The sequence below is a fragment of the Bombus pyrosoma genome, linkage group LG1 (assembly GCF_014825855.1).
Source record: "Bombus pyrosoma isolate SC7728 linkage group LG1, ASM1482585v1, whole genome shotgun sequence".
In the NCBI taxonomy this organism is placed as follows: domain Eukaryota; kingdom Metazoa; phylum Arthropoda; class Insecta; order Hymenoptera; family Apidae; genus Bombus; species Bombus pyrosoma.
Genome location: NC_057770.1, coordinates 13,187,080 through 13,204,297, shown reverse-complemented (window position 1 = coordinate 13,204,297; position 17,218 = coordinate 13,187,080).

Here is a 17,218-nt window from a genome sequence, read left to right as displayed (position 1 = left end):
GGAGTTAGGTCAGATAATGTAAAACGGCAATAGTAAAATGCATAACTGCCTGAATAGTCAAACGAAAGAAAAACGATCGAGGAGTTGAATGAAGATTATCATAAAATGTATTTTTTATTACGTCGCAAGTGGCTGTTGTTGAAGCTACGGTCGATCTAACTTATAGGACCATTTTTCCTAGAAAACTTCCGCCGTTCATAAACTTCGTTTCATACGTATTTGAAATTTATGTGAAACGTTAAAATCTTAGAAAATTTCACCTGAATGGGAATCAGAATTGTGTTTTTAATATTTGATATAAAACTAAGTAAACCAAACTTTCGTGCAATGAAGAAATTTATTATATATTCCAATCTATTGATACAGAAATTCTTTTAATTCGCTGAATTTTTATTTGTTTCACCGAGAGAACAATTCTATGTGGAGTTTTGTAAACTTGTAAATTTTCAAAAACTTTCACTGAAAACTTCGTAATCGAAGTAAGAAGTTCACGACAGGGATCCGAGTTATAATTTATTTAAAATATTTTTCTTTTGCCATTCGCTGACTTAAACGTTTAATGATTTTGCAAAATTTATGTTTCAAAGAAAAATTTTTAAATGTACGACAAGAAATTTATTTTTTATTAGCAGGAATTACGATTTACATAAGAAATTATATACGTACCTATAAAATTTATGCACTAGTTAACAATCCACTGTTTACCCAATCCTTTAATCTAAAGTAAAGGAGAAAAAAGGAATTGCTACTCGGTTGAAAAAAATTTACTAATTGGTTAAGGACTTATAAAGGAAGTCAGGTAACCAAAAACGCTGAATTTTTTGAAATATTGCAAATCGATAGAAAATATTCTTTAAAATATCTTAAATGTTCTATGCGAGTTTTACATAAAATTATAACGAAATTAATAATGATTTCTTAAAAGTTTCGTTTAAAGAAATTCTACAATTTTGCCACGTCAAAAAATATATGATATATATAATAAATATATGAAATCTAATTTATTACTATAATTCTTCAATAATTTTAGCTATCAGGGTGCCGATTTTTAACACAAGCTGCAATGTTTGAAAAAGAAATAACAATTTTCGAGTTACGGAAGTTGTCATGTAAGAACGGTGGTCAGCACTTCCGGTGGCCTAAACCAGATCCTAAGAGTACAAGTTGCAAAAAAGCATACGTCCGGTCTCGACCTTTTAGAGATTATGTTCATTTGCATATTACGTGGCGGGCTTTTGGTTGTACGCGTGTGGACGGTTGCCAAAATGCACGAGGCACCGGGTAAGTTCGCGCTTCCGCTCGAGATTGTCGATACCGCAATTCACGGCAGCGAGAAAGAAAAAAAGAGGCGGTCGTTTCGTTACTTCTGGCAATATCGGTGATGGACAAGCGAATCTGCATTTATCTAATAGCGGAAAAACATTTCATCATGAGATGCGCCAATTACATTATGATTTGGAACATTGTACACAATTTTTGTTTTTCGCTTGATCGTGTAGAATTTCAATTGTATAAAGAAATTTGAAGTGAATTTTGTTAATGGTGGACGAAATTGAACATGAAAATAAAATTTTAAACGTTCATATTGTGCAGAAAAGAAGCTGCAACAGAAGGGCTGATTAATCAGAGAATTGAATTAGGTTTCGGAAATAAACTATGAAATTATCCCAATGCTTCTTTATTTCGGTGATATAAAAATGCTCCTTCTGTCTTTGGAAAAATTTGTTTGCAATTTTTTATTTAAGATATGTAGTATATGATAATTTTCGAGGAATCACTAGAAAGTTTTATTCAGATCAACTTATTGCTACGCATGCTTTAAAATAAGTTTTGAAGGCTTCATTCTTAAATTAAGTTGATGTTCGATAATTCTTTTAATATAAATAAAGGTATTTTCTACCTAATTTTTCCAATAAATAAAAATATTTTTTATGATATTTCTGTTGGGATACCCGTGAGAAAAATATATGATTTACTGTAAAATTAAATTGAACTACAACAAGTTCTATAAATTGTGTACTTATCAATTGCTTATTGAGTGTATCCTCAGAGATTCTTTGAAGTATTTCGAATGAACGTAATTATGAATAGAGTCAAAGAATTGCTTGGAAATTTTGTGCCAAGACATCATAGATTTTGCACTACTGTTATTTTCGAAATATATTTCCTCAGTTTTGCGATCGTACCTCATATTCGACTTGAATCATAATAAATAAAAATAGATTTATACGAGGAACGTAACAGTAAATTGAAAGATTCTTCTTCTTGTTTTATTAAATTAAATTTAATTATTTACAAAGTGCGATAACTTGTTATTTTTATTAGCAGAAAATTTTCATCGTTTGTTCGCTGCTGTACACAGAGTTGTGCTCGATAGATCGAAAAATTGCACGAGGTACAAAAGTATTCTCGTTTTTCAATTCGCTAAATGGGAATCTGAACAAGTTTCTGTTTCGACTGGAGATTACTTCAGTAAAACAAGTATGACATTTGTTACATTCAGAGATAAAAACTCCACTTTATAAAAGCTGTACACAAGTTACAAAATTGCGAAACTAACAAAATGCCTATTTTTATACAAGCTCTAACCTGCAAAATACGCAATTACATTTAACTCGTTTGATAGATCGATCATTAAAGATGACAAGCAACGAAATTAAATCATCAAACACTTCCGGAAAGGAAACATCTATTCTAATGATAACTGAATAGTTCGTAACATCTGCTCGATCTTTAAAAATGTTATATCATTAAAAAATCTTCTGAAACGTCGAATGGAAAAATATAAATATTAGAAATAAACATTTTTCACGATTTTTAAAATTCCGCAATTCGACTAGACTTAAATATTCCCTGTAGAAGTTTCAAATTTTCGAATCTGGGCGCACTTAGAAATTCCGAACATCGAGGTGGTCGTTTTCGCGACACGAATTTTTCCGTAAATTCCGTGTCGTCCTGCCTCGACGGTTCTGTTCCTCCGAATATGTAAATAAGTCAGCTTCCATAGGCAAAAATTTCCGCACACGTCCACGGACGCGTGAATTAATGTGCGGACGCGTCAAGAAAATGACCACGCTCTCGTGATCGGACTTCCGCCGGTTTAAAGCCGCTCACGTACGAGTAGTAATGCAAAGTCAAAAGTACAACAGAGATGGATCATGTCGCGAGAGTTTCCAGTTGGTACGAAGCGATAGAAACCGTTGGTTGCGATGCTAGTTCGACTTCCGGAGAACGAAACTTCGTTAAATCCGCTAGACTACACGAAGATGAAGATAACGTGCAGTTTATCAAACTTTTATACGGTGTACGTAGCACTTATTATAAAAGAAAAGTAGCGTAAAGTATTCTTGGTACGTAAGTTAAAATGAATGAAAACTGCTTGTGTTAAAGTTTTGGTGTCAAGTGATTTTAAACATTCAATTTTCGACGTGTATTAATGCGCTTGGATAAAGATGCTGCTGTGTTTATTTCTTTCTCTTATTTACTGATATTCTTTTTATTTCTTTCCTTTTCAAAGTGAGATGATTAAACGTAACGATAGATCACTTATTTTTCACAGGAGCTTGAATTTTTGTTCAAAGGATAAGATGTACGATGCTGCGTCATGAAAATAAAAGTTCATAGCAATTCGCAAAAATATCGACGTGAATTCAGTGAACTAAAGAGATTAAACAAAATTAAGGAACTACGCCTCTGAGTAAATAAAATTAATATAAAATTAGAAAAAGCCTTTAAATCATCGATACTAAGCTAAGATAAGAGAACAAGTAAATCAACTAAGATAAAATTGGTATTTCATGTCTCGAAATCCTTGTTTCAACAAATCACAAATCATAGATTCTTATCGTCGTATAATTTCTTACGCACAATTCTGATTCCAACGGGAGCACGAATGAAGTGAATAATCATTAAGAAACCCCGTCGAAATCCTAATGAAACGAATGAAAGGAACCCCCTTAAACGCCATGCAAAGTGGATAAAGAAAAATGCGACAAAAGTTAATCGATCGTTGCTAGCGTAGGCCTGCCAATAGCTAATTTATTTTCTTGCCACGCTAGGAGGTCATTATTCCGGAGAAACGCAAAAAGATGAAAAAGCAAAGGGGACCAGAGGCAGTAAGGAGACGTTCTCATTCTCGATACCTTTGAGTATCGACGCGAAACAATGAACGAAAAGAGAGCGAAGGTGAAAAAGAAGAAATCGAGGAATTGGTTTCTTCGAGCCCGATTCTCCTCGAGGGTATTGAAATTCATTTACTCGAAACGCGGACGATCTCTCCTCCGAGGATCGCGCGAACTCAACTGAATTTGTAAAGAAAAATTTACTTCTTATCGATCATTAACAGTAGAGGCACATTATCTGGAATAGCACATTAGTAAAAAAGACACAAGGAACTAAAATTTCAAGATTAATTTCAGGATAAGAAGACAAATACGTTTATCGTCTAGTTATTTAACAATTTGTTGAAATATAATGTATTTTTCAGAAAACAGAACAGAAAAGTTCTAATCCGGACCACTGTCGAGCAATAATCGATTAATTTTCGGGATTGAAGTCAGTTGATCTACAAAAATTGCAATTAATTTAACATTGATGAAATTAATCGTCAATTGACAGTTAGAAGTACTGATCGTTGATCATTAATCGATGATTGAAAAATATTGATTCTCAATTACCAGTTGCTACCAGTTTGCAACCAAAATTTAATGAAGTATCGTGTTAAGTGAATATCGTTAACGACTGAAGCTAATCAACTTTAGATGTGAGGCCAAATTTACATACTAATTTCATGGCGAATGGAAGTGCAAAATCTAATCATCAATCCAATTGACAATTAAATGACCAATTTAACCGTTCATCTAATTAATCGATGATTCTACTCTACCAAATTTAAATACCTGCTGTAATCGTTAACTATGATTATTATTGATTTAATCAGAATTTAATTGTTAATCGTACTTCATGATCAAATATTTCAATCGCAATCGCAAATTGTTAATTTCATTAAATATTCCTCAATATTGATGACAATAACTCGCAAATATCAAATACACGTTCTTATAATTTAACTTTGTTTCAGTTTAGTGTCTCAGACTTTTCTGAATCGGAAATATAATTGAAATATGTGGCTAGAGAAAAGGATGAAAATTTTACATAAGATATATAAGACAATTTTCAAGTGTTTGTGTGTCACATCAGGCATTAGTTCACGTGAAACTTAGGGAGTTGAAAGTACTGTACAACTGCGATTAGACATACTCGATGTAATAAGTAAAAAATCAAAGTGTCCATACGCAATAATACATCATTTGGCAAATTTAATCAACAAATTTATTCGATACTTTCTATTAAACATATAACTATTTTAGAACTCACATTCCTGCGTGAGAATTCGTCGACTGTGTATCACGATAACAATGTACAAAGTAAAGTAAATTCCAAAATGGTCACGATTAAATCTTTAGTGTGCAAATAAATGTTTTGTTGTTTCGTCAGCAGGAGAATTAACGAATACGAAAGAGGAGGAATAAAATAATTTAGTCAAACGATCATTACCTTCAGTGCGCCATTACGAGGAATGCAATCGCGTGTAAAGTACACTGCGCGACCAACAAGACGTAATAGTTACTATTACAGCCATTATACAACATTAACGAATTACCCGTAGCACGCGACAATATATTAAGTTGGGCCACCGCTTCGGCAAATCTTGGTGAAATTGGTGTGACCCGACATCGCCGATAGACGACAGGAAGCGTATCGATTAATCGTTAAGATTTACAGAAGCCTGGAATACGAATCGTAGTATAATTCAGCCAAGATGTTTCGTTTTCGTCTCGATAAATCCGTAGCACGAACGTGCGATTATAATTGGAGAACGATTTGCATATAATTTGCATTATGGAAACGGACTCAAACTTTGGGTTACTTTGCTTTCGAGTATTTGATAAATTTCAGCGCTTTCCATTTTGACCGGAGGAAGAGATAAAGAAATATAGTATATCTTTCATCGCTATATTAGAATATCAAATAGATTGCGTGAATGTGGTATTCTATGTTGCCATGCCATAAGCTTATTAACTAATCCTTTCGTAATGTAATATAACAAAGTTACTTTCTTAATTACGAAATTATTGAAATTGTCTCTTATGATCGAGTAAGAATTATTTTATCCGACACCAAAAATGCAAAATGTCGTAAGAATAATCATTAAAATGTTCCAACAGATAATCATTAATTTTTTATTATGATATCGCAATTTTTTAACTTAATACTTTCCAAATTATTCCTTTTGAGCCCCTCGTCATTCCATTACATTATGAATAGAATAACTTGTGAAGAACATATAGGGCACTTTGTTGCCACTATAAAATTAATTATGTATTTTTTATTTTTTCTGAAATTCGTTTTGAATCAATTACTTAATTTACTGTGAGCTTTTAATAACCGCGATAAAATACGTCGAACGAATGTGGTAATAGAATTTTATAGACTTAACAATTGTGATCTTGAAATTCCCATTAGCATTATAGAAAGAAATATGAGGAAGTAATGAATTGAGAATTAAAAGAAGTATTATACAGCAGTACCGGAAGTCAGAAAATTAAGCAAATGAATACCCAGAGCACCATTCCAAATACCAAAGGAGCTTATTTTAACAAGAATCATAAACAGGCACGTAATACCTTTTATGATATTAGAGTGAAATAATGAACTAGCGAAAAAAGTAGAAAATTGTTTTTCTCTTTAAAAGATAGGACACTACAAGTTCTTAAATTCTCATGAAAACATCTGCTTTTTGTTCAGCAAAAGATAACCTCAAGTTGCCTAAGCTTCACTATATTTTCCAGGAAAGAGAACCCTCTTAAATCATTAATTTCCTAGATAATATTGATTCACAAATTGTAAATTAACCAAATGAGTGGTTAATTAATTAAGTTTCATTTTCTATTATATTAACAGCGCTACTGATATTAAATACTCTCATTCTATATCGAATACTTTATCTTTCCCACAGATAATGAGTTAAGGTAAAAAATTACTTGCTGTTAAAATTTTGATTGTGACGCAGTGTAAGAAATGAAATTCTTCGGAAAACAAAGAAAAGGTGGGTTCGACTGGGTTTTTCTGCGATGCAGAATAATTCTAGTATCGAAAGAAGCTTTGACCTACATTTTAAACGGATCTCCGTCGTACAGAATTTTATAACGTTACACGCGAATATCACACATTAATTAATCATTTGCGATTCAACTTCATATTTCGTTCTATTGATTTTATATTTAGTACATAAAATAAATTCTTCCATGTCGATAAACTTAAATTAAGAGAAACGTATTAATAGAAAATATTTAATGAAAAAATTACTAACGGAAAATATTTGATAACAAAATTTATTTAATTTATAACCGTAATTGAATGATGAGGAACCTTTGAACTTGATCTGTTAAGTATGCCTCATTTACGATAAAATGTTGAATCTGGCTCGTTCTAAAATAGCAAATAATTAACCGTTTTTCGAATTGTCGTCGTACGGATTAAGCAGCGAAATTTCATGAAAATGTCAGCTTTGACCAAGAAGATCTCACTGTATGTTTCGGATAGAACGAATCTGAGATTGCACAGTACCATAAACTGTACAATACATCTATTGCGCCCGTATCGAACGAATCCATAGCTGACAACGTGGTAATCAACCTGAATTTCCAGAACGATTAAACCCGCTTCCGATTTTCGACTGGATTTATTGAGCCCAGGAAAACTTGAACAGGTATCTGTCATCGATCACGTTAAACTTGCTGATCACCATGAAGGTTTTATTCCCTTTAATAAGTACTTAAAAGTACTTATTCAGTACCGTGCAAATAATTTAAGAAAATTGATATAATAACACCTATTCGAGAGACCCAATCAAATTTCCTCGATGTTTTTATTTTTATTTTAAAATTAGTTTTCATTCTCCGAGCAAGAAATAAATCAGTGGGAAATGCAATAAATACAATAGTTTACGTAATTCAACGTTCGAAGGCCTTCGTTAAATCAAAAGGACAAACTTTAATGCATAGCGATATATTTTAAGAATCCACGCACGTATACTTATATATCGATATACATTTCACGATCTCATTGGAAGAAACAAAAAACTTAAGTTTTTCAACCGCGGAGATTGGTCCGAAACAATTCTGCATTGATTAATCGCAGCAACGTAGAACGATCCTTCGCGTTCTCCTTTATATTCTGTTTCCCCTCTTCTCGTTTCTCTTTCTTCTCTCCACTGACATTTATGTCTGGTAGGTTCGCGAGTTCGCGTGTTTCTTTTTGTTGAACAGCCATGTTTTTAGAGCCACTGAAATTCGTCCTGGCATGCAAATAATTTGTATAGCCGTGGCCGCTACACTGTCGAACACGTGCTGCTGCTGTATAATTCGAAATGGAGGTCTCTCGAAGCCAGTGTTCGCTTCACTCGTAATCGAGAAATATTCGACCATGACGTGGTCGTTTTCGTTCTATCTTTACACAGTTATATCACACAAGTTTGTTCTTTCTTTTTTTTTTTTTTTTTTTTTAAGTAATAGGCAGCATTAAGTTGAGTCATGCTATTTATAATATTATTTTATATATTATAAATAAATTATAACTTGATAATTATTACTTATCGTTATGGTTATCATTGTGAATTAAAATTATTTTAGTTTATATAATAATTAATTGAATTATGTTGCGTTATTTGGATGTCACTGAGGAAGCGTGATAAGTATTGTGTAGTATAACTGATTCAAAGACTTCGAGTAAGATTTCAAGATATTATGACTCGTGTTTGAGGTACTTGCATTTTCAGGGGAATTGAATTAGTTTAGAATGTTCCATTTAGAGTATTTTACACGGCATAATGTTACTTTGACATTTTATCTTTTTTTGATTGAACCTAACGTTGATTTTTAAAATAATTCCCATATAATTTATCGATGCAAATTCGTTCTCAATGTTATTGATATTATTGTAGCTATACGGAGTATCGTAAATTTATTTTGCATATTGTCCAGCTGTTACTCTACATTAAATGCGTATTAAACGGAAATATGTAAAATGCGAAAATGATGAAAATAGTCAAAGTGAGATAATATGGAAAAAAATCTATAAAAATCGTATTTTTTTAAGTTAACGCTAGATTTAATATTTAACATACAAATAGTGTTGGATATTTGATATTGAATTAAATTGGACAATAAGTTACATTAATTTTAGAATAAACTAGTAAAAACATCTGAAAAAGTGACAAACGAAAGACGCAACACAAATTTTTTAATTACTTTTCTATAACGTCATTGGAAATGCATGAATTACTTTGCCTGATTAACAGGACAACATAAATAAGATTACATTCATTCATCAAGAAAAACTCATTCAAAAATTATGTTTATTATTCTACGTTTGCCATGACTATCCGTATGTGTTCAATGTTATAAAATACGACTCTCGTTATATGCGTTTACAATTGGTTAAATTACAGTCGCAAGCTCGTTTAGTTTATTAGTTCGCCGGTGAACAACGGTCCATTTGCACACACAGCGTCGTTTATCAAACCCGTAACTGCATTACCATAGATTCAACTGCGTTAATCAGTTTTTCGGTTCGATTGTCCATGCGACACTCGTTAACAATGTAAATTACCACTAATTATACAATATGTTTATTATATATATGGCGATATCACCCGGTAGAAAATAATATCGATTCGCGGGCAATATACGAGGTAATTACAAAAATAAAGATTTTATTTAATTAATGTAGGTTGACATATGTGATTAAAGTCAAAATATTAATTTATAACATCGTAGCTTTAAGTCTGCTATATATGTTTGAAAAAATTTAAGAATTGATAGAAAAAGCGAAGTGGAAAAATATTTTCTAGCACCGAAACCTTCCGGAAATAAAAAATCAACGTCGGTTCCAAATGAATAGGAGAATTAAATATGGGGTAGGCCAGCGTTTTTCATCTTCTTCTTTAAATACCGAAATGTTCACGATCTACCTTTTCCTTTGAAGAATATCGGATTCAGATGAATAAGGCGATATTCAGAGTGGAATGTTCTAATGTCCGGAAAAAGGCGTTAGTAAATTGAAACTTAGGGAATGGCTTACGTTGACGAATAACGGCGAAATAGGCGTGAAACGAAAGTAATTTCGTGTCCTTCGCATTCTTTACCGTCGAAATGTAACGCCAAAAATCAATCTTCTCGCGTGATGTAAGCGTAGAGTCGTGGAGCCGATGTTGCTTGGTAATATATTTTTCCACGTGCCTCGACAATCAACCTCATGAAATTTATTTTGCATGCGACGCATGAATCAAACTTCGATCGTGTCCTTCTCATTTAATTAAATCTATCCGAGTAACTACGGTTTAGAAAGGACAAGATTCAAGTTCACTTTACAACGGATCAGCTAATGGAAGGCTACTTCTTTCTTATTTTCCTTCGTTTAAGTGTTACCTAACGGTATCGAGAAAGTATTAGCTTTCTAATAAAGAGATCAGAAAATTATACGATGTAAAAATGGAATTAAAATCTTGTCACTTTATCCTGAACACTCTGGACACTTTGATTAAAATTGTTCTGTCAGATAGATGAGATAATTCATTTTCAAATATAGAACATTCATTTGATACAACTGGCTTAAAAATGAAATTTACTATCCTCGAGAAGAAAGCCTCGATCCTGTTGCATATCTCGAATTATTATACGAGCGTTACAAACTTGATCTCATTTTAGGAAACAAACAGAATGCGCAATATTTAAAAATGTTTGACATAAAACTCATATTTTGTCCGGACATGAAATATCTTTAACGCTGAAAAAATTCAATCGGCTCAAGAATGACAGGAAGAACGCAACAGGATTAAATTATCATTTCTATCGACATCTTCTATGCGATTGAAGTATCAAATTTGCATTTCTCCGGTAAATACAGCGTCTTCTAAAACAGCTGGCAAAGTAGGATAAAAAAATACTGCAATTACAATCGATTGTTGCTTACGAAAAATGTTATAATAATTATCTTCTCTCGCATGTATTTAAACTTCTTTTCAAATCCTTATACGATGCTATTGTCTGGTTATATAAAACTTTATGTTAGAATATTATATTTTCTAATTTCGATGATAGTACGATTAAACTCTATTGCTATCGTGCAAAGCCTTTCGTAGCAAAGAAAGTTGTTTCAAGCATTAGCATTCTGTTTACGATACTCAGCCTCGCGAAGAGGATTTTTCAACCTCGTATAGATCAACTGTTCCTTTTCCACGAGATGAACTCGTAGAGATCGAAACTAGCTTAAGAGATGTAGATAAAGTTAGTGATTAAGGTTTCGGGGACAGATATCGTTCATTCGCGAGCAATTAACGATAACCAATTGCGCAGAAGGTAAAGATATATAAGAAGAGAATCGTGAACGTACGATGTTTGTCTCCGGTATTAATTATACATATATGGGCACTGCCAGGCTTGCAACTCTAATCAAAAAAAGACAAACCGGCATAGCCAATTTCAAAGATTTCGATGAAAATCGAGCTGCCTGGTCGTCGACAATTTTACTACCAACAAATAAAGAGAAAAAAGAAAAATAGAGAGAGACAATTTCGAAGATAATTTCAAAACGATCTTGTCGACGATTTCTCGCTATATTATCACGCCGGAGGAAAGCTCTGACCAAGCTTCGTAGAAGACCACTCGAGAAACAAATTAAACCAAAAAATACATGGTCACGAGCTTAACGTACCAAAGATCGAAGCAGCGGGAGGAAAACAGAAACTCTTAGAAATTAAAACGTTAAATGAAACAAAAGAGAAAAAAAAAAAAAAAAAAATAAGAAATTCTAGAGATATTTAACCGAGTAACGAGCCGAATTTTCGTTAAGAATTTTGTACGCTAATCCTTGACAGCTACCCTTGTATACCCTCGTAGGGTGTCTTACACATAGAGAGAACAGTTCTCGTTAATCGAGAAGCGTTTCAAAGGCCGAAGAGAAACAACTTTGAAAATAATTGAAGAACAATGCCGACTTTCTAAAACACTTCCTAGAAGAAAATAACATAACACGATTTAACTTGTTGTTATTCGTCACGTTTGTCAAGGATGTTTCTCTCTGTCCCTCGAGATAATCGATCGAGAAATAACGAGAACTGAGGTTTAAAATGGAGCTGTACCCGTAAACTACTTACGTAGCTACGTTTTAAAGTAATCGACAAACACACACCATCATACACTCACACGATACACACAGACACAGGTACACATCTCTACAGAGACACGCCACTGTAAATTAGGCAGAGCTGTAGCATCGCGGAAGAAGAAGAAAAGGAGGACGAAGGTGAAGAAGAAGAGATGATAAAAAGAAGAAAGATAAAAAATGTAAAGTTTCAAGTTCGCTGAAATAGAATTTAAGGTAAACGCGATACGATATGTTACCAATCGAGAGTTAAGAGTATTCTATAGCCGCCCGATGTTGGCATTTAGCTGGTCTAAACCGCAAAGGGTTCGTTTCTACTAATTATATTCGTATACATATACATATACATACATGATATATAGTATATATATAGTATCTATATATTACATATATATACCATATATATACTATACTATATTATAGCGCTGTTGAATTTTATCGATTGTGAGAGAGACACTTTATTCCGTGTGAAAAACGATCGACGAAGGAGTCGATCGCCATAAATCGATATTTCTACAGAGACGCTTGTAAGGATGAGAATAGAGGTATATGGAACGCGAAATCTGAAATCGATCGAGCTCTCGCTGGCTCAGAACGATCTGAATATCCATGAAAGTCAAATCAGAAGCTGGAATTGAAATTAAATGACGGACGTCGGGAAAGACCGTCAGATATAGAAATTCGGTTTCCTCTACGCGTGTCGAACAGGTGAGATTTAACTTTATGATTTACCGCGAGATACGTTTGCTTCTGTGTTATTTCGATGCAAACTTTCTTTTTGGTCTTATTTATGATCCGTGGGTGTAACTCAGTTTCTTTGCGGGTAATATTAAAAAAACGTTTGTTTGTGCGATTGAAAATAAAAAATAATATCCAACGAGAATTATAATTTTTGTGCGTTAATACATAACGAAGTTTATGTTTCAAGTTGAAAATCGTCGTTTGTACGTATGATAAAAAGACGCTTGATACCTCTTCTCCACTGCGAAGAGAACGTAAATACGAAAGGTAAATTAAAAAAAATGTAATGTTATCCATAAGTACAAACAAAGAATGCTTTTTAAAAAAGACGTGGGACGAATCTGAACGTTGGCTTTCGCGTGGTTACAAAAGGAGATGGTTTACAGACTTCTGAGTATTTACTTCTGTAGACGACTGATTTGCCAAGAGCTAGAAGCCCAGCGCATGAACCGTGTAACAGTTTCGTTAAAATCATCGCCTTGATGTTTCCAGAATTCTCTTCTCATTTCAAAGAATACAAATCTGAATCCTCTTATGCACTTGAATTAATATCATTAGCAAAATCGCACGACTCGTACGAATCGTGCGAGTAAGTTATCAGTTAGAAATTAAAATGCTAATAAATTTTACAACTTATCGCTTGCCTTAGTTCCCTAATATTGATAAACAAATTAACGTGCGAGGGCACTTCGCATACAGTTTAAGCTGTATAGGCTTGATGGAACACTATCTATATCTCAGGCAACCTCGAGCGATAAATTAGCTGGTCGGTCGTCGACGCATCAGTTCCTCAAGATCGAAACCCCTGCGCGTGTACACGCCGGTGCATCGTTTCATCGTCGAGTGCAATCTCTGTTCCGACGCTGTCTTATTTCGAGCGCTGCTCCACCGTCCTGACCTTAATTGTAGAGTAACCCAGATTACAGATGCCGAGAGGGAAACGGAGATAGGACTGTGAACGTGGAGGACGAGGGGCTAGACGAATGAACAATCTGAGAAACGATACGGTCGAGCAGCTTTGTCATTAAGAAACCCAGATCATTGCGCCTTGTTGCGGCTTTTCTAATTTTCCCGGCTATTTTACCGTCGGCTGTCTTCATTCTGCGATGTATCTTCACCTTATTCTTTGAACCTCGTGCTCCTGTATGTAGGAACCCATTTTGATATTCCGACTGTTGTCGTCTGAGAGATTTTTAGGTTTTTGCGTTGGGTTATTTCGGTAAGCGTGATTTACCTTTCTCGTTATTCTCTGTCTTGTTTCATAAAATTATACGACCGTATCGTATAATACAAATTATAAATTACAATCTGGTTGTTATACGTATGTGGATATAAGTTAAACAAATTACAAATTTTGTTTGTATCTCTAGATGTGCAGGTGGAATTCAGTTGAAAATTGTAACTGAGAAGTTTTATCGGTTTATTTTCGTCTGATTATGGTCGCACAGTTTTAACAAAACGACGCAAGTTCTTGAAATGAAAACAGACTCGGCACATGGAGGTTACGATAATGTTTACGAATTTTAAAACATTGTTTCGACAGCTATGGATGATAGATGAGTCTCTAGACAGGAAAAATTTGTATGGAGATTAAGATGTTCCACATTGTAGGAACAAAAATTTCCAAGAATAAAGTGCATTCCCGATATTTTCGAATTTCTTGATAATTTATAACCAACTTCAAATTCGTTGCAAAAGGAATTAAAGTTTTACGGAACTAGTTTAAGTTTCATATTTTTAAATAGATCTCTTCGATTTGTACTTTAATTATGCATAGTACCCAACATATAGGTAATTAATAAGTCTTTTTGATAATAAGGAACTAAAAGCAAGGTCAGATGTGTCGAAAGTATACCAGACTACAGAGAATACGAGGCAAAGAGCATAGAATATAATATGATACTGATTACACGTAATCTTATAAAGTACTAATTAGCACGAATTCGAGTTATATGACCGCTTATTGATTCCTTTCTTCATAGTGACTTACGCAGAATGATAGTTGTACACGTCGGAGGAGTATAGGAATAAAAAGAGAAACACGAAAGAACGCGAGTCACAAGAGTAACCAGTTTAATCAATTTTTCACCTAGTTTCATCGTTGCGCGTCTTTCTCGTAAAATCAATTAAAGATCAAAAGCTTGAATCCGAATTCTGAGAAGATATTCTCGGGGGAAATGTATTGTAATCAAAATTAACGTAACCATAAAATTGAAAAACCATACAATTTCTTCCAATATTATTTGAAGCGCGTATAAATCTTTAGATGATAATAATATGTTCGATCGATCTACGTAGGGATTCATTTCTGAGGATTTTGGGGACAAATAGGTTCTCTGAAAAGAAGGTCAAAAGGTTTATGTTGTCAGAAGTACTTTTTTAGTAATTACATTGTCGTCCGAGACTACAATTTGTTCCAAATTGAAGTTCTTGCGCGGATTTACTTGGTGGATTTTAAAACATTCGAAAAGTAAATTCTTCCTTATTTCCTTGATATACAATTATTTTCAAGAAAACTTTGAAGAACGAAAAGATTATTTGTAATTTCTGAGTCTAAAATGAACAAAGTAAAAGGTACCAAAGTATAAAAACAAAAAATGACAGTATTCTTAGCCAAACACCCTTGCAATCCCTTCCTTCTATCACTTTTTATCACATTTTTTAATTCGCCAACCCGTTTTTATTCAACTTTTCATCGTATTAGTTCAACCGACTAGACAAGAAAATCTTCGATATTTTCCAATCTGTTTCTGCTCTGTCATTTCTCTTTAATACTTAATCTTCTTTTCTCTTTGTCTCTTTCTGACTCTGATTGATTTAACACAACGTACGATCACCATCCCCAAAAATTCTCAGCAAAGGTGACGCGTTACATAATATTCGAGCTTTCGCATTCGCAGTAGTGCAAAACGTAGCATTTGTTACTAGCATTTCGGTGGAGGGATATTGTTGTTCCGGCCACAGGTCGGTGTGTTTGTACGAGGCCGATTCGCAGCGGTGTGCGCGTGCAACGCGGTTAGATGGCTCAATAACGAGCATTGTGCGATTCCCGTGACCCGCGTCGCATCGATCACATCGCGTTATCACTCTCTCTTTACCCAGATATCGGTCGTTGTCAGTAAAAGCATCGCGAACAGGCTGGCTTGGTCGCGAAAACTCTTGGAAATTGTTTCTTGGCCGCGGCTTCAATGATAGCATCTAAAAGGGCGAGAATTTGCTGTGTTCGCGAGAACGGATTTTCGTAATATGGCGCCGTTGTTAAACAAATTTACATTTTATGGAAATGGTACTTTGTTGGTGGTTGAAAAGTAGGAAATGGAGAAGAAACAACGTTGAAACAGTTCGAGAGGAAGATCCTCGTAGGATTACGTAATCGTGCAATTTGCATTCTGTGAGAATGGTATTTTGTTAAAGCATAAAATGTGAATAACGTAAATAAAGCGGAAAAGGACGAAAAATTGGTAAAAGCGGAGCTTCGTGGAGAGGAGGTATTTTAGTAATTAAAGAATTTTATACATTCCCTTTGCTTTTTTTTTTTTTAGCAGTGTATAAAGTATGAAATACTATAAAGAATCAAAGTTGTTTTATAATAAGCTCGTTCGCGATATGAGATTCGATATTCCATTGAAAACAAAGGCACGAATACATTTTATCTCGTGCAACGACTGGGATTTCGACAACACGATAAAAGCCTCGTTTTCATGGAAATATTTCAGTGAAATACTAGTGCAGATTTACATCCGAATAAAATAAAAAGAAAAAAAAGTACGCGTGACAACATACGCGTTGAAACGCACGAAATAATAAAAAAGTAAAGGAATGGAATCGCATATTGAAAAACGACGAGCAGAGTAGGCTATATTTTTGCAGTATCCATGTTGCTAACATTATCCTCTTGTTTGATTTTTATGTTAACCATGTATTTTTACACTTTCTTTATAGCTTTAAAAATATTGCTCGTCATAATACTAAAACATCATTTTAACAACTGTGTTTTTATCGCTTCCGCAAAATGTATCGACTATATTTCTGGATTTAACAGATTCTTTCCACTTTCCAGCAACATTATGTTGAAATATTTCTAGTAATAAAATGACATGAAAAGAAAAAGGTCTACAAAACCGTGCCTATCGTTTTCCCCTGTGAACCTCAACTAGAAATGTTATTTCTGCCTCTTTTTATTCGCCACGATTGGAAATAAAGCGAGAGTACGACCGATTTCAAGCAAAAGTAACTCGAGAAAAAAATATTC